Raw genomic sequence first — 24,888 nt, 5'->3', positions numbered from 1 at the left:
TGGTTTATTGCTCTCCTCCTTGTATGTAAGGGGCAGGTCTGGCTGCAGTGTGGAGATGTCAGTACTGAGCTCGAACAAACCCACTCAGCTACAAAAGGAATACTTCCTCATACTATAAATATATGCATCTCAAAATGTTCCCCTGTCCTTCAAAAGCGCCCAACAGTGCTGAAGCCTCTCCTGTTGTTCACAAAACACCCACACATTCTTTAAAAACATTTACAGTTCTAAGAAAACTTAAATTTGAAATCTGAGTTTTCTAAAACCTGTTTATTAGATATTTGTCATGAATGTAAAAAAAGGAAGTCATCAACTGTGGGTGCTCAAATCTATCTTATCACGGCACTGCAACATATTAGTCAACTGTCATTATGACACAAAACTTACCACAAGCAACACTTTAATAGCTCTTCGCGTCATGTCTGCCAATAGAGTATTAGGAGTCTAGCCACAAAGCCCATCGGCCTTCTAGCTTTCCTACACTCACACTAAGGACTCAGTCAATGTGCCAACCCAAATCAGAAATCTAGTTGAATTGGAACTAATACACAACCCACTGAACAATGATTCTGAAACAAGTGTTATTGGTAATGATCAGTCTCCGTAGAGATTACGAAGCTTGTTTAATCGTACAGTTGGCATGTTGTGTGACTAGGGGCCAGATGTAGCAAAGAAACATTTTGCGACTTGCAAATAGCGAGTCATAGCGACTCGCTATTTGCAACTCGCAAAATGTTATGCAGAACGGTGTCTCAGACACCGTCTGCGAGTCGGTATGGGGTCGCAATGACCCACCTCATTAATATTAATGAGGTGGGTCGCAAATTGCGCCCCCATACCGACTATGGCCACTCGCAAACATGGAGGCCTGCTGTAGTCAGCAGACCTCCATGTTCGTGACTGCTTTTAAATAAAGCAGTTTTTTTTTCTTTTAAGTGTAGCCCGTTTTCCTTAAAGGAAAACGAGCTGCACTTAAAAAAAAATCCGAAACCTTTAGTGTCGGTATTTTTTCAGGGCAGGCAGTGATCCCTTGGACCACTACCTGCCCTGAAAAAATTATTTGGGGTCCATTCACAAAGAGGAAGGGGTCCCATGGGGACCCCTTCCAATTTGCGAGTGGGTTACCATCCATTTGAAGTGGATGGTAACTGCGACACCATTTGCGATCGCATATGCGGTCGCAAATGGTATTGCATACCACTAGGAATCGCAAATAGGAAGGGAACACCCCCTCCTATTTGCGATTCTGAATTGCATTTTGAGAGTCGGTCCCGACTCGCAGAATGCATTTCTGCATAGGAAAATGCGATTTGCGACTCGCAAACGGCAGTTTTTGCCGTTTGCGACTCCCAAATCCTTTCCTACATCTGGCCCACTGTTACTTACCTGGCAGAAACGGTGAAAGTATAGCAGTCGTACTCACAGAGCAGACATAGCATCCCGGGATGGCTGAGTGGTGGTCGCACTACCATGTTCTGAATGAAAGGATGCACTGCTTCTATTGCTACTATGCAATGCAAGTCTTTTATGACCGATCGAGCATTATCATTTCTTTGTGGCCAAACTCACTGGAATCTGGAGCATGTGTTAAATTAACACAACCATATTTATATTGGTTAAAACTCATCCTTGCCTCACATGATCAAGGAAAATCACCCTGAAAGGGAGATCAGAAATGGTAAGGGGCCTCTACACTGGTCTTGCCACAGTAGGATGTTTTTATCTGTTAAGTTTTGCACTGCTGCCCATTTTTTTTAGTTTGCTTTGGTAAATATGACAACCATTATCCTTGCACCATTGGAGAGTTATCTTGAATGAGAGTGTAGGAATATTTAGATGGAAAGCCATCAGGAGACTTCTCTTCTTTGTATTGCTGCCATAATGTCTGTATCAATCTTGCTTTGAGATCTGGTTACTGCACCAACCTTAGTGGTCTCTACTGCTTTTGCAGCCAAGTCTGCTGCATAGTTTATGAGTGTGGAATCTCGGCACATAAAAAGCTCTATCTTTTTTGTGCAGCGACTCCACACTCGTTAAGATACAACTCGTAAATCCCTTTGTGAATAACAAACAATTCTAAACTTACACAGAAGTGTAAGTTTACCTTCATGGATCAGGCCCATAATGTTGTTTAAATTGTAGATTTACATAGCCATGATTTATTATTGTTGTTGTGCACAAACAGTATCTTCATCTCACGAAACAGAACATGAACAGATAGAAAAAGAGATTTGCATGTAGCAGAGCCAAGTGAATTGGATTCAAAAAGTGTAGTTTTAACATCTTGTGCACCAGTGCAAACAATACATCTTACAGTAGTTATCACATCAAAAGTTGCATCATCATTAGTGATGTCAACAGTGACCCAATCTAAAACTACTTCAGTTATGACAGCTATAGGAAGCCGGCCTGTCGTGTGGTGAGCACATATGGTGTTATCACCTTATACCAGGTCCAGGTATCCCCCATTAGTGAGGTGTAGACAGTGTCTAGGAAGCCAGGGCTCTCTAGAGGTAGCTGTGGATGAGCAGCCAAGACTTATCTAGGAGACATGCAAAGTTTATGCAATACCACTATAGTCACACAGTACTCACACACATGAAAGAACCACGCAGTGTTTAAAAAATAAAGGTACTTTATTATAGTAACACAATTACTAAAATACTATATAGGCAATACTCCACTAGAAGGTGAGTAAACACACTGATATATACACATGAGTCAGGAATTGGCATAGAAAACAATAGAAAATAGTGAAATAGCAGAGTAAAATGGAGACCCTAGGAGGAGACCAAACCATATACTAACTAAGGGGAATGCGAAAGTGTGTCCCCCACCCAAGGAAGTGGAATCTGTAGAGGGGGTTGGAGGAACTAGGAACCCCAAAAGGTAAATACCAGGGTGTCCCCCAGCGACCAGGAGAGAAGATGTGAGTACCTGGGTTTTCCCAAAATCCACAGACAAGCTTTGGAAAAGAACTGCACAAGACTCAAGCAAAACTGGAAGAAACCAAAGGTGGATCCTGACAGAAGAGGACCTGCAAATGAAGGAGACCAAGTCCAGTTCAAGGTGGAGTGTCTGGTTGGGGCAGGAGCCACTACCAACCCTTCTGGAAATGCAGGACCAGGTCAACAGTGAAGACAAAGAGTTGGCTGTGCAGCACTGGAGTCAGAGAGGAGTCCCAGAAGTGATGCAGCCGATGTCCTACAATGGAAGAAGAGTTGCAGGTGGTCAGTGGTGTGGAAAACTCACCAACAAGCCTTAGCAAAGGCAAAGGTCGCAGATGAAGAGTTGCAGAGCTGCCGGGGACATGGAAGGTTGAGGGGGACTCAGCCCAAGGAAGGGAGTCCCAGGTGACCCTCAGCAGTGAGGAGAGTCAATAAACGAGGAGGCATCCCCCACAGGCAACTCACAGGCACCAGGCACAGGAGTCGCAATAAGGCCCTCTCAGCACACCTAGAGAGGAGTTCCACGTCGCTGGAACAGCAGGCAGGAGACTGTGCTTTGCAGGGAAGAGTGCTGGTGGCCGGGGCTACAAGAAGCCTGAAGATCCCTTGGAAGAAGAACCAACAAGCTTTGGTAGATGCAAGAGCCACAGTACACAGGGGTACTGTTTTGCAAGGAGAGTCAAGGGCTTACCATGTCCCTAGCAAGACAGCTGGTAGAAAGGACCAAGGGAACCACTTCAGACCACCACCTGTGATGCAGGATCCGCGCAGCTTTTCAGGAGAGAAGATCCACGCAGCCAGACGTCGTTGCAGTTGGTGCCTGCAGATGCACGGAAGTGACTCCTTCACTGCAAGGGAGATTCCTTTTTGCTTCTTGTGCAGGCTGAAGACTCATCTCCCGCAGTGGATGCACAGCCAGGGAACTGTTGCAGTTGCTGAAAGGAGCCAGAGAAACAATGTTGCAAAGTGGAGTCGTTGCTGGAGATGCAGATTGTCGTTTCCTGGAGGGTTCAGTTGCAGTCCTGGTGGCTGGAAGATGAAGTAAATGATGCAGAGGAGTCCTGCCGGAATCTTGCACACGTTAATCTGAGGACCCACCATGGAGGGAGACCCTAAATAGCCTGCAAAGGGGGATTGGTCACCTAGCAGGGTGACCACCTAGCAGGAGGGGGCTGTGACGTCATCTGCCAGACCTGGCCACTCAGATGCTCCCAGGGGCCTCTGCCCACTGTAGAATCAAGATGACAGAATCAAATGGCCAACTGGAGGAGCTCTGGGCACCACCCCTGGGGTGGTGATGGACAGGGGAGTGGTTGCTTCCCTTTCCATTGTCCAGTTTTGCACCAGAGCAGGGACCGGAGGTCCCTGGACTGGTGCAAACCAGTTTTTGCCAGGAGGATTCCAAATGTGCCCTTCAAATCATACCGGTAGCTTGGGTAGGCTAGCCCTCCCAAGCCATGTAACACCTATTTCCAATCGAGAGGGTGTTGCCTCCCACTCCCAAGGGAAATCCTGTGTTCTGCCTTCCTGGGCTTGAGCTGGTCAAGCAGCAGGAGGGCAGAAACCTGTCTGTAGGATGGCAGCAGCGCGGGCTGCCTGGGAAAACCCTGCAAACTGGTAGGGGGAAAGCTGGGGGTCCTCTAAGGAGCCCCCAGAGTGCATGGAATTATACAACCAATACTGGCAGCAGTACTGGAGTATGATTCTGACATGTTTGATACCAAACATGCTCAGGTTCGGAGTTACCATTATGTAGCTGGACACAGGTAGTGACCTATGTCCAGTACACAGGTAAAATGGCTTCCCCACACTTACGAAAACCAGGGTAATGGAGCTGGAGTTTGTAGGGGCACCTCTGCTCAAGCAGGGGTGCCCTCACACCCAGGTACCTGCACCCTGCCTCTGGGCTAGGAGGCCTGCCGTAGTGACCTGTAGTAAAAGGGAGCATGCACCTTTTCACGCAGGCTGCAATGGCAGGCCTGCAGACACATTTTGCATGGGCTTCCATGGGTGGCATAATACATGCTGCAGCCTATGGGGGACCCCTGGTGCCCCAATGCCCTGGGTACTAGGAACTTACATGGGGGCACCAGTATGCCAATTGTGGGGTGTACTAAGTCAGGAATAACCAAATTAAGAGGGGGAGAGCACAGTCGCAGGGGTCCTGGTTAGCAGGATCCCAATGAACAGTCAAAACACACCTACAGCAGTCAAAAAGTGGGGGTAACCATGCCAACAACAGCCAAACAACAGCATGTGATATTTAGAAGACCTAGGAAATTTAATGCAAGAAACACATGAATGATTAAAGCAGCACAAGGTGGAATACCAATAGCCTCAAAATTTAGACAGCTAAAAAGATCAATACACAGCAAAGACATATGATCCCAACTTAAATCTTGTGCATCAGAGTGTCAACATTAAATATTGAAATTTGTTTGCAATCCAATGGAAATACAGTCTTTAAGATGGCACATGCAGGCACAGCTCTTTGTGTAGCATTTAATGAGGAAACTACATCTCAACAAAGACATCAATGCCACACCCGAAAGCCATCCACACACTTTCTGAAAATCTGTAGATGACTGGATAGTGCTACATCTAGCTTATATAGAGGCACAGTTCAATATTCAATCGGAAATGGTTCACTGCATTGTTGATGTCTCAAGCATCCTATTGAACAGTTAAACTTTCCTAATTGCAAATTTTAAACTTCAATTACCTATAAATACCAACTCCTTAATTCCAACATATTAAAAGGTTTTTATAATAAAATAGTTTTAAAAAAGTATAATACTCATTTAATTGATATAGATATACTGAGAAAAATCACATTGGCATCCCCAAGAGGACAATAATCATTCATAACAAACCGGGCCCAATGATCACACAAGTATTAAAAGGAACTCTGCATCCACAATATTATTTGCCCACAAATAACGATCAAGGGGGGCCCACACGACATTTACATGGCCTGGAAAATGTTACTTTCAATGATCTGTTATGAGTGAAGTTTTGCAAGAAAAACTCCAGTCAAAACAAAGTCCAAGGGTGTTTATTACAGAGTAAAGCTCAAAATAACTGGATATTTCTCATGACAAGACTATAAAGATACAAAATCATGTGGGGCTGTCCAAATCTCCTAAAGAAGTTCAAACATACTAACATCAAGAAGACTAAACACTCAATAAGCGCTACACATGACAACAAAAAGAATAATCGAAATGGAGGAAACAAACAGGCTAATTCTGGTAATCATTTGGCAATTCAAATTGTACTATTTAGTAACCCAGGAAAGGGGTAACCCAATGAATTAGCAAGTCAATAGTAACATGTGCTGAGTTAATCACATGTGGGCAAAAAGGCGAAAAGCACAAAAAGGACAAAAAGAACTCGGAAAAAGGAAACCTAGGGAAACAGGTGACTAAAATTGGCAAAATGTAGGTAAAAAGTAAAGGCGTCAGAAGCTCTGTCAAGAGTCTTCTTCTCTGGGTCAGGGGAAAACATTCAAAGCCTCAGTAAGGCATTTAACAAAAGGCAAGGGTAAATTGTAAACTTCATACTTGTATAGCTCACTTTTTCCCTGTAAGTTGGGCTTCTTGGCACTGTACGCATAACGCTGTAGAACCCTTCCTGGCTTTCCCTGTGAAGTGTCCAATCCTGTGCACCTCCAAGGTGAATCCAGGAATCCCAGCACTGTTGGGGCTGTTGTGGAGATTAAGCAAGCTATTGCCCAGAGTTACAGAGTGGGACCCATGATTAGATTGGCACTGAGGCGAGAATTATCAGGTCTGAGGAAATTGAGCCCAAGACCTGCTGTGGCGGGAATTGAACCCTGGTCCCGGGCCAGACCTATTCATCAGGGCCTGCCACTCTAACAATTGAGCCCCTCTCTCTGTGGGTAGAGAGGGTTGTACCTCTCAGAGCTCAAGGGGTTCAGCAAGCAGAGAAAAGTGGGGAAAACTTGTCCAGTGGGGTCTAGGGAAAGACTCTGCTCCAAGTCCAACTGGGGAACGGTATATTAAAGTTCATTGTGCAAGATGATTTGTCCATTCATCACTCCATATGATGCAAAAGGTGTGATTGTCCCATGGAAACCAGTCATACTATCAAATTGCAACAATAGTGAAAGTTCTCACCATTCACATGTGAGAAATGACCATCTTATGGCTCATTCGTAGGAACTGAAACAATTGTATACATTGTCCATTCCACAGTGTAGGAGGCTGGACTGGCTTGTAGTGAGTACCAAGGGGTACTTGCACCTTGCACCAGGCCCAGTTATCCCTTATTAGTGTATAGGGTGTCTAGCAGCTTAGGCTGATAGATAATGGTAGCTCAGCAGAGCAGCTTAGGCTGAACTAGGAGACGTGTGAAGCTACTACAGTACCACTTAGTGTCATATGCACAATATCATAAGAAAACACAATACACAGTTATACTAAAAATAAAGGTACTTTATTTTTATGACAATATGCCAAAGTATCTTAGAGTGTACCCTCAGTGAGAGGATAGGAAATATACACAAGATATATATACACAATAGCAAAAATATGCAGTATAGTCTTAGAAAACAGTGCAAACAATGTATAGTTACAATAGGATGCAATGGGGAAACATAGGGATAGGGGCAACACAAACCATATACTCCAAAAGTGGAATGCGAACCACGAATGGACCCCAAACCTATGTGACCTTGTAGAGGGTCGCTGGGACTATTAGAAAATAGTGAGAGTTAGCAAAATAACCCTCCCCAAGACCCTGAAAAGTGAGTGCAAAGTGCACCAAAGTTCCCCTAAGGACAAAATAGTCGTGTTAGAGGAATAATGCAGGAAAGACACAAACCAGCAATGCAACAACTGTGGATTTCCAATCTAGGGTACCTGTGGAACAAGGGGACCAAGTCCAAAAGTCACAAGCAAGTCGGAGATGGGCAGATGCCCAGGAAATGCCAGCTGCGGGTGCAAAGAAGCTTCGACTGGACAGAAGAAGCTGAGGTTTCTGCAGGAACGAAAAGGGCTAGAGACTTCCCCTTTGGTGGACGGATCCCTCTCGCCTTGGAGAGTCGTGCAGAAGTGTTTTCCCGCCGGAAGGACGCCAACAAGCCTTGCTACACGCAAATCGTGCGTTTGGCGTTTTTGGTCGCTGCTGGGGCCCAGGAGGGACCAGGAGGTCGCAAATTGGACCTGAAGAGAGAGGGGACGTCGAGCAAGACAAAGAGCCCTCCCTGAAGCAGGTAGCACCCGGAGAAGGCACTACGAGGATGCGTGAAACGGTGCTCGCCGAAGTTGCACAAAGGAGTCCCACGTCGCCGGAGACCAACTTAGAAAGTCGTGCAATGCAGGTTAGAGTGCCGTGGACCCAGGCTTGGCTGTGCACAAAGGATTTCTGCCGGAAGTGCACAGGGGCCGGAGTAGCTGCAAAGTCGCGGTTCCCAGCAATGCAGCCCAGCGAGGTGAGGCAAGGACTTACCTCCACCAAACTTGGGCTGAAGAGTCACTGGACTGTGGGGGTCACTTGGACAGCGTCGCTGGATTCGAGGGAACCCGCGCGTCGTGCTGAGAGGAGACCCAAGGGACCGGTAATGCAGCTTTTTGGTGCCTGCGGTTGCAGGGGGAAGATTCCGTCGACCCACGGGAGATTTCTTCGGAGCTTCTGGTGCAGAGAGGAGGCAGACTACCCCCACAGCATGCACAAGCAGGAAAACAGTCGAGAAGGCGGCAGGATCAGTGTTACAGAGTTGCAGTAGTCGTCTTTGCTACTATGTTGCAGGTTTGCAGGCTTCCAGCGCGGTCAGCGGTCGATTCCTTATCAGAAGGTGAAGAGAGAGATGCAGAGGAACTCGGCTGAGCTCATGCATTCGTTATCTAAAGTTTCCCCAGAGACAGAGACCCTAAATAGCCAGAAAAGAGGGTTTGGCTACCTAGGAGAGAGGATAGGCTACTAACACCTGAAGGAGCCTATCAGCAGGAGTCTCTGACGTCACCTGGTGGCACTGGCCACTCAGAGCAGTCCAGTGTGCCAGCAGCACCTCTGTTTCCAAGATGGCAGAGGTCTGGAGCACACTGGAGGAGCTCTGGACACCTCCCAGGGGAGGTGCAGGTCAGGGGAGTGGTCACTCCCCTTTCCTTTGTCCAGTTTCGCGCCAGAGCAGGGGCTAAGGGGTCCCTGAACCGGTGTAGACTGGCTTATGCAGAATTGGGCACATCTGTGCCCAACAAAGCATTTCCAGAGGCTGGGGGAGGCTACTCCTCCCCTGCCTTCACACCATTTTCCAAAGGGAGAGGGTGTCACACCCTGTCTCAGAGGAAGTTCTTTGTTCTGCCATCCTGGGCCAGGCCTGGCTGGACCCCAGGAGGGCAGCTGCCTGTCTGAGGGGTTGGCAGCAGCAGCAGCTGCAGTGAAACCCCAGGAAGGGCAGTTTGGCAGTACCAGGGTCTGTGCTACAGACCACTGGGATCATGGGATTGTGCCAACTATGCCAGGATGGCATAGAGGGGGCAATTCCATGATCATAGACATGTTACATGGCCATATTCGGAGTTACCATTGTGAAGCTACATATAAGTAGTGACCTATATGTAGTGCACGCGTGTAATGGTGTCCCCGCACTCACAAAGTTCAGGGAATTGGCTCTGAACAATGTGGGGGCACCTTGGCTAGTGCCAGGGTGCCCTCACACTAAGTAACTTTGCACCTAACCTTTACCAGGTAAAGGTTAGACATATAGGTGACTTATAAGTGACTTAAGTGCAGTGTAAAATGGCTGTGAAATAACGTGGACGTTATTTCACTCAGGCTGCAGTGGCAGGCCTGTGTAAGATTTGTCAGAGCTCCCTATGGGTGGCAAAAGAAATGCTGCAGCCCATAGGGATCTCCTGGAACCCCAATACCCTGGGTACCTCAGTACCATATACTAGGGAATTATAAGGGTGTTCCAGTAAGCCAATGTAAATTGGTAAAAATGGTCACTAGCCTGTTAGTGACAATTTGGGAAGAAATGAGAGAGCATAACCACTGAGGTTCTGATTAGCAGAGCCTCAGTGAGACAGTTAGGCACCACACAGGGAACATATACATGCACACCTATGAGCACTGGGGCCCTGTGTGACAGGGTCCCAGTGACACATACATATAGGCCACAACCCTATGAGCACTGGGGTCCTGACCAGCAGGATCCCAGTGACACATAACAAACATACTGAAAACATAGTGTTTTCACTATGAGCACTGAGGCCTGGCTATCAGGATCCCAGTGAGACAGTGAAAACAGTGACAAACACCCTGACATACACTCACAAACAGGCCAAAAGTGGGGGTAACAAGGCTAGAAAGAGGCTACCTTCTCACACAACCCCCCCCCAAACGAAGGACAATAAGGCTAACCTTGGCCAGTTGAGACTTTATTGTCTAAGTGGTGATAAGTAGAGAGTAGCTCTGCAATAGACTGGTTACTCCCTTTATCATCCACTATATGGTTACTTCCCTGTGGGGATGTAAACCACCCTGTTTGAAGTTTTTTAGCTAAGCAACAATGTGAAGATGTATTTTCAGAGTTTCTATCAGTAAGTTTTAGTTTAGAGCAGTGGGAATTGTCCACTGAACCTATTTGTAGTGATGGAAATGCCAGACAGGGATGCTGTCTCAGAAAAGCCATAGCTGGGCAAAAACTTTGTCCATCTGGCTGGAAGAGAGAACAGGGATGCTGTTTCTCTTGAGTTGGAGCAGGGCAGGGATGCTGTCCTATGAGCTCCCCACTAGGGCAGGGATGCTGTCCTAAGTGTTGTGAGGTAGTGCAGGGTTTCTGCACTAAAGTTTCTCTGGGAGGGTTGGAGGGATGCTCCATGTTAACTAAAATGGTGCTGTTTTTCTCACCAATGTTAGTTATCCCACAGAGAGGTACTTCCACCTCAGGGAGTCCAGCTTTGCCAGCTGATGATTCCCTTGGAACAGGTGCCACCCCAGGAGAGGTTTCTCCCACCACAGGAATAGTATCCTGAATGGTAGGGTGGTTAGGGGATACTGTGATACCCTTTTTACCTGTTGATGGAGAGGGATCCTGAGTTTTCAGGCCTTCTCTCCTTTGCTTTTTCATTTCACTTGAAATGAGAGGGAACAATTCCTCAGGGATGCCCAGCATTGCTGCATGGGCATAAAACTCTACATCAGCCCAACCTGAGGCCTCTAGGTCATTACCTAAGAGACAGTCTACAGGTAAGCTAGGTGATACCACCACCTGCTTAGGGCCAGTAACTCCACCCCACCTAAACTGAATTATAGCTAAGGGAAGAAACTTAGTGGAGTTATGGACATCAATAATCTTATACTGTTGTCCAATGATGTGTTGTTCAGGAGGCACTAGGTTTTCAGTCACCAAAGTGAAACTGGCACCTGTGTCCCTGTAGGCCAAGGCCTCAACACCATTTATTGAAACTGTCTGCCTGTACTTATCCATTGTAAGGGGACAAGCAGCCAGTGTGGCAAGGCCAGTGCCACTAGGTGTGACAGAAACTGTCTTGGGACTGATTACATCAGTTTCCACTATGGACCCTTAAGTGAACACAACTACACCCTTTGCTTGACTGTTGCCAGCAGTCCCACCACTAGTACCACTACTGCTAGGGGCACTAGAGCTTGATGTATTAGTGGTGGTAGGCTCAGGGGGTTTACCTGGACAGGACTTATCCCCTGGCCTATGGCCTCTGTTTTTACACACAAAGCACCAAGGCTTTTTTAATGTGTGCAGGTTGGGATGAAGAGGAAGAATTTGTTTTATCCCCACCCTCTGAAGAGTGTTTAAGATTTGAAGTGGGATCTTTGGTTTTACCCTTATCCCCATGCTTATCTTGAGATTTTTCACCATCTTTCTTCTTATTGCCATCTTTGTCACCCCCTGTATGAACTTTTCTGTTCACCCTTGTTCTGACCCATTTGTCTGCCTTCTTTCCCAATTCTTGGGGAGAGGTCAGATCAGAGTCTACCAGGTACTGGTGCAACAAATCAGACACACAATTATTAAGTATATGCTCTCTCAGGATTGTGTTATACAGGCTTTCATAATCAGTAACTTTACTGCCATGTAACCACCCCTCCAAGGCCTTCACTGAATGGTCAATGAAATCAACCCAGTCTTGTGAAGACTCCTTTTTGGTCTCTCTGAACTTTATCCTGTACTGTTCAGTGGTTAAGCCATAACCATCCAGGAGTGCATTCTTAAGAACTTGGAAATTATTAGCATCATTTTCTTTCACAGTAAGGAGCCTATCCCTACCTTTTCCACTAAATGATAGCCATAGGATAGCAGCCCACTGCCTTTGAGGGACATCCTGTACAACACAGGCCCTCTCAAGTGCAGCAAACCACTTGTTAATGTCATCCCCCTCCTTACAAGGGGGAACTATCTTGTGCAGATTCCTGGAATCATGCTCTTTTGCAGGATGACTATGGGGAATACTGCTGCTGCCACCATGGGTATCTAAACCCAACTTCTGTCTTTCCTTCTCTAATTCAAAAGACTGTCTATCCAAATCCAGCTGTTGCTTTTTAAGCTTCAGTCTGGTTTGTTCCACCCTCAACTTATTGAGTTCCCTCTCTAACATTCTGTCATCAGGGTTGGTGGGAGAGACATTTCTAGAAACAGAGCTATGATGGGAATGAACAGAAGGAGACCTGTCCCTTACAGAAGCCAACTTAACAGCTTGGTTTACTGAAACATTACTACCAGTATGGTGAGAATAAATGCTTTTGCTATGATGTGAGACAACACTATTTCTTTGGTGTGGCTCATCATCATTACCATCTATGCTAGATTGTCTAGTAATGGGCAGGCTAGGAAGTTTCTTTCCTGAATCTTTTCCTGGGGGAGTCCCTGAATCAGATTGGGAACTATTAGGTACTTTTTCAACAGATGGGCCACCTCTGGCCTTATCCTGTTCTCTAAGCATGTTAATTAACAGTTCCAAGGCAGGATTCTTCCCTACACTCAAACCTCTCTCTATACAGAGACTCCTTGCTCTTTTCCAGCTAAGGTTGTCATATGCAAGTTTGGACAGATGAACACTTTGGCCTGTGCCAGACATTTTTTAGAGAGAGTTAAAGTGATAGAGAAAGAGACAAAAGTTTTCAGAACTTTTTGGAAAGACAGAAAAAAACTTTTTAAACTTTTAAGAACTTTTTGAAAGTTTAGGAGTACTTTTCAGCACTTAGAAAAGAGTGAAAAGAGGAAATGCAAAACTTTTTGGCTATGTGTATATACACTGACCTTGTTTTGTATATTTTTCTCTTATGAAAAGTACAATGACAAGAGTGGTAAGTAGTCTCAAGCACTTATCCGACCACTGCACAACCAATGTAGGAGGCTGGACTGGCTTGTAGTGAGTACCAAGGGGTACTTGCACCTTGCACCAGGCCCAGTTATCCCTTATTAGTGTATAGGGTGTCTAGCAGCTTAGGCTGATAGATAATGGTAGCTTAGCAGAGCAGCTTAGGCTGAACTAGGAGACGTGTGAAGCTACTACAGTACCACTTAGTGTCATATGCACAATATCATAAGAAAACACAATACACAGTTATACTAAAAATAAAGGTACTTTATTTTTATGACAATATGCCAAAGTATCTTAGAGTGTACCCTCAGTGAGAGGATAGGAAATATACACAAGATATATATACACAATAGCAAAAATATGCAGTATAGTCTTAGAAAACAGTGCAAACAATGTATAGTTACAATAGGATGCAATGGGGGAACATAGGGATAGGGGCAACACAAACCATATACTCCAAAAGTGGAATGCGAACCACGAATGGACCCCAAACCTATGTGACCTTGTAGAGGGTCGCTGGGACTATTAGAAAATAGTGAGAGTTAGCAAAATAACCCTCCCCAAGACCCTGAAAAGTGAGTGCAAAGTGCACCAAAGTTCCACTAAGGACAAAATAGTCGTGTTAGAGGAATAATGCAGGAAAGACACAAACCAGCAATGCAACAACTGTGGATTTCCAATCTAGGGTACCTGTGGAACAAGGGGACCAAGTCCAAAAGTCACAAGCAAGTCGGAGATGGGCAGATGCCCAGGAAATGCCAGCTGCGGGTGCAAAGAAGCTTCGACTGGACAGAAGAAGCTGAGGTTTCTGCAGGAACGAAAAGGGCTAGAGACTTCCCCTTTGGTGGACGGATCCCTCTCGCCTTGGAGAGTCGTGCAGAAGTGTTTTCCCGCCGGAAGGATGCCAACAAGCCTTGCTACACGCAAATCGTGCGTTTAGCGTTTTTGGACGCTGCTGGGGCCCAGGAGGGACCAGGAGGTCGCAAATTGGACCTGAAGAGAGAGGGGACGTCGAGCAAGACAAAGAGCCCTCCTTAAAGCAGGTAGCACCCGGAGAAGTGCCAGAAACAGGCACTACAAGGATACGTGAAACGGTGCTTGCCGAAGTTGCACAAAGGAGTCCCACGTCGCCGGAGACCAACTTAGAAAGTCGTGCAATGCAGGTTAGAGTGCCGTGGACCCAGGCTTGGCTGTGCACAAAGGATTTCCACCGGAAGTGCACAGGGGCCGGAGTAGCTGCAAAGTTGCGGTTCCCAGCAATGCAGCCCAGCGAGGTGAGGCAAGGACTTACCTCCACCAAACTTGGGCTGAAGAGTCACTGGACTGTGGGGGTCACTTGGACAGCGTCGCTGGATTCGAGGGACCTCGCTCGTCGTGCTGAGAGGAGACCCAAGGGACCGGTAATGCAGCTTTTTGGTGCCTGCGGTTGCAGGGGGAAGATTCCGTCGACCCACGGGAGATTTCTTCGGAGCTTCTGGTGCAGAGAGGAGGCAGACTACCCCCACAGCATGCACAAGCAGGAAAACAGTCGAGAAGGCGGCAGGATCAGCGTTACAGAGTTGCAGTAGTCGTCTTTGCTACTATGTTGCAGGTTTGCAGGCTTCCAGCGCGGTCAGCGGTCGATTCCTTATTAGAAGGTGAAGAGAGAGATGCAGAGGAACTCGGCTGAGCTCATGCATTCGTTATCTAAAGTTTCCCCAGAGACAGAGACCCTAAATAGCCAGAAAAGAGGGTTTGGCTACCTAGGAGAGAGGATAGGCTACTAACACCTGAAGGAGCCTATCAGCAGGAGTCTCTGACGTCACCTGGTGGCACTGGCCACTCAGAGCAGTCCAGTCTGCCAGCAGCACCTCTGTTTCCAAGATGGCAGAGGTCTGGAGCACACTGGAGGAGCTCTGGACACCTCCCAGGGGAGGTGCAGGTCAGGGGAGTGGTCACTCCCCTTTCCTTTGTCCAGTTTCGCGCCAGAGCAGGGGCTAAGGGGTCCCTGAACCGGTGTAGACTGACTTATGCAGAATTGGGCACATCTGTGCCCAACAAAGCATTTCCAGAGGCTGGGGGAGGCTACTCCTCCCCTGCCTTCACACCATTTTCCAAAGGGAGAGGGTGTCACACCCTGTCTCAGAGGAAGTTCTTTGTTCTGCCATCCTGGGCCAGGCCTGGCTGGACCCCAGGAGGGCAGCTGCCTGTCTGAGGGGTTGGCAGCAGCAGCAGCTGCAGTGAAACCCCAGGAAGGGCAGTTTGGCAGTACCAGGGTCTGTGCTACAGACCACTGGGATCATGGGATTGTGCCAACTATGCCAGGATGGCATAAAGGGGGCAATTCCATGATCATAGACATGTTACATGGCCATATTCGGAGTTACCATTGTGAAGCTACATATAGGTAGTGACCTATATGTAGTGCACGCGTGTAATGGTGTCCCCGCACTCACAAAGTTCAGGGAATTGGCTCTGAACAATGTGGGGGCACCTTGGCTAGTGCCAGGGTGCCCTCACACTAATTAACTTTGCACCTAACCTTTACCAGGTAAAGGTTAGACATATAGGTGACTTATAAGTTACTTAAGTGCAGTGTAAAATGGCTGTGAAATAACGTGGACGTTATTTCACTCAGGCTGCAGTGGCAGGCCTGTGTAAGATTTGTCAGAGCTCCCTATGGGTGGCAAAAGAAATGCTGCAGCCCATAGGTATCTCCTGGAACCCCAATACCCTGGGTACCTCAGTACCATATACTAGGGAATTATAAGGGTGTTCCAGTAAGCCAATGTAAATTGGTAAAAATGGTCACTAGCCTGTTAGTGACAATTTGGGAAGAAATGAGAGAGCATAACCACTGAGGTTCTGATTAGCAGAGCCTCAGTGAGACAGTTAGGCACCACACAGGGAACATATACATGCACACCTATGAGCACTGGGGCCCTGTGTGACAGGGTCCCAGTGACACATACATATAGGCCACAACCCTATGAGCACTGGGGTCCTGACCAGCAGGATCCCAGTGACACATAACAAACATACTGAAAACATAGTGTTTTCACTATGAGCACTGAGGCCTGGCTATCAGGATCCCAGTGAGACAGTGAAAACAGTGACAAACACCCTGACATACACTCACAAACAGACCAAAAGTGGGGGTAACAAGGCTAGAAAGAGGCTACCTTCTCACACACAGTTCCTGAATGTACTGTGCTCAAGGTTAGTTTCTCAGCTTTACTATGTGTAAAACAATATTACCAAGCTAACATTCTCATGAGATCGATGTCAGAAAGAAAAGCTCACATTAGCAAGAATGACTAAACATGTTCTGCACAGTCAGGAAACAGGGCCTTGCAGGCCTCACTTAGGCTAAGCAAAGTGAATTAAAATGACGCATTCATTTTGACATTAATAAGCTTTGTCATTGTTAATGTTACAATAGATTCAATACAAAATAGCTCTGTTAATACATTTCAGTGCATATGGTGCAGTTCTACAATTTTCAACTTTTGCATGTAACATTTTAAATATTTCTCTCTTGAAAATCATATCGTTTTAGAGCAGGTTGTTAATTAACATCATGAAATATAACATATAAACAAGTTAATTGGTTATGCATATAGTTTAAAAGCTATACCACAAGAGCTTAGCCTAATAACCTACAGTGAATGCCCATTAATATGACTTCTTAGTGCACCACTCTACAACAAAACTATTAGTACTTTGATCAACAAAATGCATAGATTGTCACGTATAGATGACCACTGTGACATTGGGACAGTATTAGATTTTCTGCTACATAAGGGCCGAAGAGGGCAGTCACATAAACAACACACTTCAACCAGCCTCTATAGCTGCACTGCCGCAGACCAGCGTTGTACCGGAAGATATCACTAATCTTTTCATCCACGTTGCCTCTCCAGACCGTTGTCTCAAACATCTTCCGGGCTCTAACGGGCACTGTCCCCCCTAGAACACTGTAAATGTTAGAAGACCCAGGGAATGGAAAAGCCTAATTAATTACTATTTGCATCCTTGGACAAAAACCTGTAATTTGTTCTCAAGACATGCTAGTTTTAAGTCATAACTAATTAATGTTCACATATTTAAAATAATGTTTTCCGTTTTAATACTTGCTTGTTGTACTATATTTGTAAGGCCTTCAGAATGAGACAAATAAAATGTCTATGTATATAAATGTCTATTTAAAAAATATTATTTTTCAATATTTGTATTATGTTTTAGAGCAGCGCATCACATAACCATGGACAAATCACACAGTAATTCACCAATATGTGTACAGTGCCAATGATGCAAGAGACAAGAAAACAATACCCCAGACCAACCCACAGACACTCAACCACCAGAGCAAATACAGTTACGATTGTTGTCATTGTCCACAGTTGTCTGTCCCACTCCATGAGTCCAGAGTTTCCTCTTTGTCTGCCCACTTCATTGCACCTCAGTGGTCCATGCTTCCCATCAGTCAACACATCTAAGGAGTGAAACTGCATCCAGTCCCCCAAACCTTATGAAATTCCCAGGGACAACCTCTGCTGGCATATGTAACCTTCTCCACCATCATAAATACGCCCATTCTTCTTCTCCATTCCCTTAGCGTTGGACACACCTCTGATCCCCATAGGCGAGCATTATCCCTCTTAGCCACTACTAGTCCAAGACCACAAAACAGTAGCTTGGCGCTGGGCAAGTCTATGTCATTAGGGATTCCCAGAAGAATGAATTTGGGGTCCAGTGGGATCTGTTCCGACAACACCTAAGCTACTTCACAATCTTTACCCTGTATTTCTGCATCCCTGGGCATCTCCAGATCGTATGGAGGATGGCGCCAGCTGCCCCCCGGCATCTCAGACTATTAAGATGTTGTGCCTTCCCCATGTAATCTTTGTCTATCATCAGTGCTTGAAATGGAAAAATTAAAGTGCCGGTACTCTGTGCCAGAGTACCTGCTTGTTCCTGAGAAGTGCCGGTACTCTCCTATTAAAAGTATTACGTTTTTCTTGAAATGTGCCGGTACTCTCCCTCTCAAAATAAAAAAGTGCCGGTACTCAGTACTGGACAGTACCGGCCCATTTAAAGCACTGTCTATCATAATATACCCTGTAAAGGATCTTAAATTGGATCAATCGGTGTTGTAACCTAATTGCCACTTCTCACGGGAACATCATTGCTGCCTCTCAATCAACATCCTCCATTTATCCCAGGTTTTCCACCCATTGACTATGTAGTCTAAGAAAAGTGTCAGGCGTGTAGTTGTTGATCGTCTTATATGTCATTGACACCTCACCTCTTCCCAATTTCTCCATTAACAGTCAGCCTTCTAACTGGATGTAATTGTGTATCCCCTCCCTCGGGAGACCCTCTGCCCTCCATGCATGACTTAACCGTGCGTACTGCGGGAACGGTGTCTTACTTAGTGCAAACTCTTTTTTAAGAGATGAAAAGGCATTATATCTACACCCTCCATCAAGTCTCCTACTTTAGAAATCCCAATGCGGTCCCAGGTCGCAACGCTCGTCAATTTATATAATCAAGGGCTCTCCCACAGGAGAGTCTCCGTAGTCCAAGCAGTCAGGGACAACTGAGTGGCTGATAGAAGGCGCTGTCACCCCCCCAACTCCATAAAGACAATGAAGACAAGATTACCCCTCTCACTGTGACCTCTCCAGTTCAAATGTGGAGTGGTCTAGTGGAGCAAACATCAAATCATTGACATTGATAAGATGGGCTGCCCAATAATACGCTCCGTATCTGCAAGGGACAATCCCCATTATATTGGTTGGGCTGTAGCATTTTGAGGGCAATTTTAGGGTGTTTTCCCTCCCACAGAAAGATACGCATGTCCCTTTCTATGGTAGCAAAGATCTCCGGGGTTATTCGGTAATATGTGTTTTGTAGGACGTACAGAAATTTCCGGAGGGAGATCATCTTAAACATGGCTGCGCACCCCATCTGTGTAAATGGAAGGCCCCTCCATCTTTGGATTTTGGCCCGGCATGCCCTCATCACTCTCCCCAAGTTGCGAGCATGACAAAGGTCTGCCTTGTGTGTCATATATATATATATATATATGCACCAAGGTATTTGAAACCCTCCTTGCGTGCATTGAAGGTGCCTGGGCAGGGAGTATATCTCCATCACCCTCTGTGGAGTATAAAGGATGGATTTATCCCAGTTAATCTACTAACCAGAGTAGATCCCATAGTGCTCAAATAAGTGGAAGAGTCGCTGAAGCGATGCTAGGGGTTCCGTTACATACAAGAGTATGTCATCCGCATACAAGGAGGTCTACTCCTCCTCCATGTCCCCTCCCTTCAACCTGAAGCCATGTATTTCGGGGTGGGTATGAACTATGCATGCCAGGGACACTATAGCGAGGGCAAAAAGCAAAGGAAAGAGGCCTTGTCTAGTGCCCCTGTGTGGGAGGCTGGCCTGGCTTATAGTGGGTACCTGATGGTACTTACACCTTGTGCCAGGTCCAGTTATCCCTTATTACTAGATTAGTAGTGTTCTAGCAGTTTAGGCTGATAGAGGTAGCTATAGCAGAGCAGCTTAGGCTGAACTAGGAGACATGCAAAGCTCCTACTATACCACTTATATCAACAGCACTATATCACAAGAAACACAATACTCAGAGTTACTAAAAATAAAGGTACTATATTTTAGTGACAATGTGCCAAAAATATCTCAGAGGATATACTCCCTTAGGATGTAAGTAAAATACACAAAGTTTCATCACAAACCAAAATCAGGTAAGTAAACAGTTAGAAAAGTAGTGCAAACACTGTAGAACACAATAGGATGCAATAGGCCTAGGGGCAACACAAACCATATACTCTAAAAGTGGAATGCAAACCACGAATGGACCCTAGGCCTAGTGTAGTGTGTAGAGGGTCACTGGCACTGTAAGAAAACACTAAGGCCCGTATTTATACTTTTTTTGCGCCGCATTTGCGTAGTTTTTTGACGCAAAAACGGCGCAAACTTGCAAAATACCATTGTATTTTGTAGGTTTGCGCCGTTTTGCATCAAAAAGCGGCGCAAATGCAGCGCTAAAAAAAGTATAAATACGGGTCTAAAGATGTCCAAGATACCCCACCCCAAGACCCTGAAAAGTAGGAGTAAATTGACCCTACTTCCCCAGAAACACACTAAAGTCGTGATAGGAGATTCTGCAAGGACAACAACTGACTGCAAAGCACTGAAGATGGATTTCTGGACCTGAGGACCTGCAAAGGAAGGGGACCAAGTCCAAGAGTCACAAAAGTGTCCAGAGGGGGCAGGAGCCCACTAAACCCCGGATGAAGGTGAAAAATGACTGCCTCCGGGTGAAGAAGCTGAAGATTCTGCAACAACGGAAGATGCCAGGAACTTCTCCTTTACACAGAAGATGTCCCATGGCATGCTGGAAGATGCAGAGTTTTTTCCACGCAGAAAGACCGCAAACAAGCCTTGCTAGCTGCAAAGGTCACGGTTGAGGAAAATGGGTGCTGCCTGGGCCCAGTAAGGACCAGGAGGTCGACCCTTGGAGGAGGAGACAGAGGGGGCGCTCAGCAGAACAGAGAGCCCATGCAGAAGCAGGCAGCATCCACAGAAGCACTTGAACAGGCATAATCTGAGCACAGCGGTCGTCTCAACACTACAAAGGAGGGTCCCACGAAGCCGGTGGTCAACTCAGCGAGTTGAGCAATGCAGGACGGAGTGCTGGGGACCTGGGCTATGCTGTGCATGAAGGATTCCTTGCAAAAGTGCACAGAAGCCCTAGCAGCTGCAGTTCACGCAGTGCACAGGATTACTGTCTGGCGTGGGGAGGCAAGGACTTACCTCCAACAAATTGGGACAGAAGGACCACTGGACTGTCAGGGTCACTTGGATGCAGCTCCTGTGTTCGAGGGACCACGCTCGTCGAGATGACAGGGGACCCAGAGGACCAGTGAAGCAGAAGTTTGGTGCCTCCATTAGCAGGGGGAAGATTCCGTCGATCCATGGGAGATTTCTTCTTGGCTTCCAGTGCAGGGAGAAGGCAGACAGCCGTCAGAGCATGCACCACCAGGAAACAGTCGAGAAAGCCGTCAGGATTAGGTGCTACAGTGTTGCTGGTAGTCGTCTTGCTAATTTGTTGCAGTTTTGCAGGTGTCCTGGAGCAGTCAGCGGTCGATCCTTGGCAGAAGTCGAAGAGGGAGATGCAGAGGAACTCTGGTGAGCTCTTGCATTCGTTATCTGAAGAGAAACCCACAGGAGAGACCCTAAATAGCCCTCAGAGGAGGATTGGCCACCTAACCAGATAAGCACCTATCAGGAGGGGTCTCTGACGTCACCTGCTGGCACTGGCCACTCAGAGGCCTCCATTGTGCCCTCACACCTCTGCATTCAAGATGGCAGAGGTCTGGGACACACTGGAGGAGCTCTGGGCACAACCCCTGGGGTGGTGATGGACAGGGGAGTTGACACTCCCCTTTCCTTTGTCCAGTTTCGCGCCAGAGTAGGGGCTGGGGGATCCCTGAACCGGTGTAGACTGGCGTATGCAAGGAGGGCACCATCTGTGCCCTTCAAAGCATTTTCAGAGGCTGGGGGTGGCTACTCCTCCCCAGCCCTTAACACCTATTTCCAAAGGGGGAGGGTGTAACACCCTCTCCCAGAGGAAATCTTTTGTTCTGCCTTCCTGGGACTGGGCTGCCCAGACCCCAGGAGGGCAGAAGCCTGTCTGTGGGTTGGCAGCAGTGGTAGCTGCAGAGAAAACCCCAGAGAGCTAGTTTGGCAGTACCCGGGGTCCATGCTGGAGCCCCGGGGATGCATGGGATTGGCACTCCAACACCAGATTTGGCATGGGGGGACAACTCCAGGATCTTAGACATGTTACATGGCCATATTCGGAGTTACCATTATGAAGCTACATATAGGTATTGACCTATATGTAGTGCACGTGTGTAATGGTGTCCCCGCACTCACAAAGTCCGGGACCATGAACAATGTGGGGGCACCTTGGCTAGTGCCAGGGTGCCCTCAGTCTCAGTAACTTTGCACCTAACCTTCAATAGGTGAGGGTTAGACATATAGGTGACTTATAAGTTACTTAAATGCAGTGTAAAATGGCTGTGAAATAATGTGGGCGTTATTTCACTCAGGCTGCAGTGGCAGTCCTGTGTAAGAATTGTCTGAGCTCCCTATGGGTGGCAAAATAAATGCTGCAGCCCATAGGGATCTCCTGGAACCCCAATACCCTGGGTACCTAGGTATCATATACTAGGGAATTATAAGGGTGTTCCAGTGTGCCATTTAGAATTGGTGAAAATGGTCACTAGCCAGCAGTGACAATTGTAAAAGCAGAGAGAGCATAAGCATTGAGGTTCTGGTTAGCAGAGCCTCAGTGACACAGTTAGGCACCACACAGGGAACACATCCAGGCCACAACTATGAGCACTGGGGTCCTGGCTAGCAGGGTCCCAGTGAGAAATATAAAACACACTGACAAATAGGGTTTCCACTATGAGCACTGGGGCCCTGGCTAGCAGGATCCCAGTGAGACAGTAAAAACACCCTGACATATACTCATAAACAGGCCAAAAGTGGGGGTAACAAGGCTAGAAAGAGGCTACCTTCCTACACCCTGTTGATCAGTAACTCAAAGGGGGGGACCCTTTTGACCCTAAGTGCGGCTACCGGGTTCCAATACAACAGTTACACCTTCGTCCTATATTGAAGGCCAAGCCCAAATCTCACCAGTGTACATTCTGAAAAGGACCAATTCACTGCATTGAACGCCTTCTCAGCACCAAGTGCCAGGAATACGTGCTGATCCGGGCATTTTAGAGATTTACTCAACAAATTGTGTGTACGCCTCTAATGGTATCTCGTTGAGCGCCCCAGTATAAAGCCAAATTGGTCCCTGTGTACCAGGGGGTTGATGACTCATTGTAGACGTGTGGCTAACACCGTGGCTAAGACTTCCACCTCCACATTCAGGAGCGAGATCGGTCTATAGGAGGCACACAGCTCCTTAGGTCTACCTTCTTTGTGAGTAACTATGATGGCCCTTCTCAGATGGGGGAGAGTCCCCCGTTACTTTGCCTCCAAGAACGTATTCAGGAGATGAGGGGTCCAGTAGCCCGCTATAGCGCTTAAATAACTCAGCAGGGAGACCGTTGGGGTCTGGGACTTTACCGGGCTTCAGGTCACTAGAGCAGCCTGGATCTCCTCTAGGGTGATTTCCCTTTCCAAGTCCTCATGAGCTTCTGCATTAAAGACAGGGACAGGCCCTTCTTGAAAATGTCTCTCAGTCAGGGAGACATTCTTCAGCGGTCTGGCCCTGTACTTCATTGCACCTCAATGGTATCAGGCAAAGGCCTCTGCAATCTCCCCCTCTGAATCCACTCGAGCTCCCTGTAGGAAAGTAACCTTTTTCTAGCATGGTTAACCCCATTTTGGCCTGTTTGTCAGTGTGTTTGACTGTGTCACTGGGATCCTGCTAACCAGGACCCCAGTGCCTATGCTCTCTCCCTATAGATTTGGTTTTGGATACTGTTAACACAGTATTCCACTCATAATTGGCATACTTGTGCCCCCTTATAAGTCTCTAGTATATGGCACTTAGGTACTTAGGGCATTGGGGTTCCAGGGGATCCCTAAGGGCTGCAGCATTTCTTTTGCTACCCATAAGGGGCCCATGCAACGGCTTCTACAGGACTGCCATTACAGCCGTGTGAAATGGTGCATGCACCCTTTCACTGCCATTTATACTGCACCAGGTCACTTATAAGGCACTCATGTGTCAGGCCTTCCAACCCTGAAGGTTGGGTGCACAGTAACAGTGTGTGAGGGCATTTCTGCACTAGCAGAGGTGCCCCCACGTTGCCCAGGACCATTTTACGTGTGCACTGCACATAGGTCACCACCTATGTACAACTTCACAATGGTAACTCCAAATATAGCCATGTTTGGTATCAAACACATAGGAATCATACTCCTGTGCTTTTGCAAGCATTGGTTGTATGATCTCATGCACTCTGGGGGCTCCTTAGAGGACCCCCCAGTACTGCCATTACAGCCTTCTGAAGCTTTCTAGGCAGCCCAAGCTGCTGCCACCTCCCAGACAGGTTTCTGCCCTCCTGTTGCTCGAGCCCAGGAAGGCAGAACAAAGCATTTCCTTTGGGAGAGGGGTGTTACACCCTCTCCCTTTGAAAATAGGTGTTACAGGCATGGGAGGGGTAGCCTCCCAGAGCCTCTGGAAATGCTTTGAAGGGCACAGATGGTGCCCTCCTTGCATAATCCAGTCTACAATGGTTCAGGGCCCCCCAAATCCTGCTCTGGCGCAAACCTGGAGAAAGGAAAGGGGAGTGACCACTCCCCTGTCCATCACTACCCCATGGGTGGTGCTCAGAGCTCCTCCAGAGGGTGCCTGGGTTTTGCCATCTTGAATTCAAGGTTGGCAGGGAAATCTGGGAGCATCTGAGTGGCCAATTCCAGCAGGTGATGTCAGAGCCCTCCCCTGATAGGTGCTTACCTGGCTAGGTGACCAATCCCCCTTTCAGGGCTATTTAGGGTCTCTCTTTTGGGTGGTTCTTCAGATTTGGACTCCAGCAGGAATCCTCTACATCCTCCACTTCAACTTCGTACTG

At 47.1% G+C, this 24,888-nt stretch overlaps 1 protein-coding gene across 1 annotated transcript in view; it reads left to right on the top strand.

Annotated features, from left to right (window-relative positions):
* Positions 1–24,888, top strand: part of LOC138282988 (E3 ubiquitin-protein ligase TRIM39-like) — a 162,678-nt gene that overhangs the window by 65,977 nt on the left and 71,813 nt on the right. The window lies entirely within an intron of this gene.

Source organism: Pleurodeles waltl, chromosome 2_2 (assembly GCF_031143425.1).
Source record: "Pleurodeles waltl isolate 20211129_DDA chromosome 2_2, aPleWal1.hap1.20221129, whole genome shotgun sequence".
Taxonomy (NCBI): Eukaryota; Metazoa; Chordata; class Amphibia; order Caudata; family Salamandridae; genus Pleurodeles; species Pleurodeles waltl.
The sequence above is the reverse complement of the archived record's forward strand: the minus strand, read 5'-3'. Positions and strand labels throughout refer to the sequence as shown.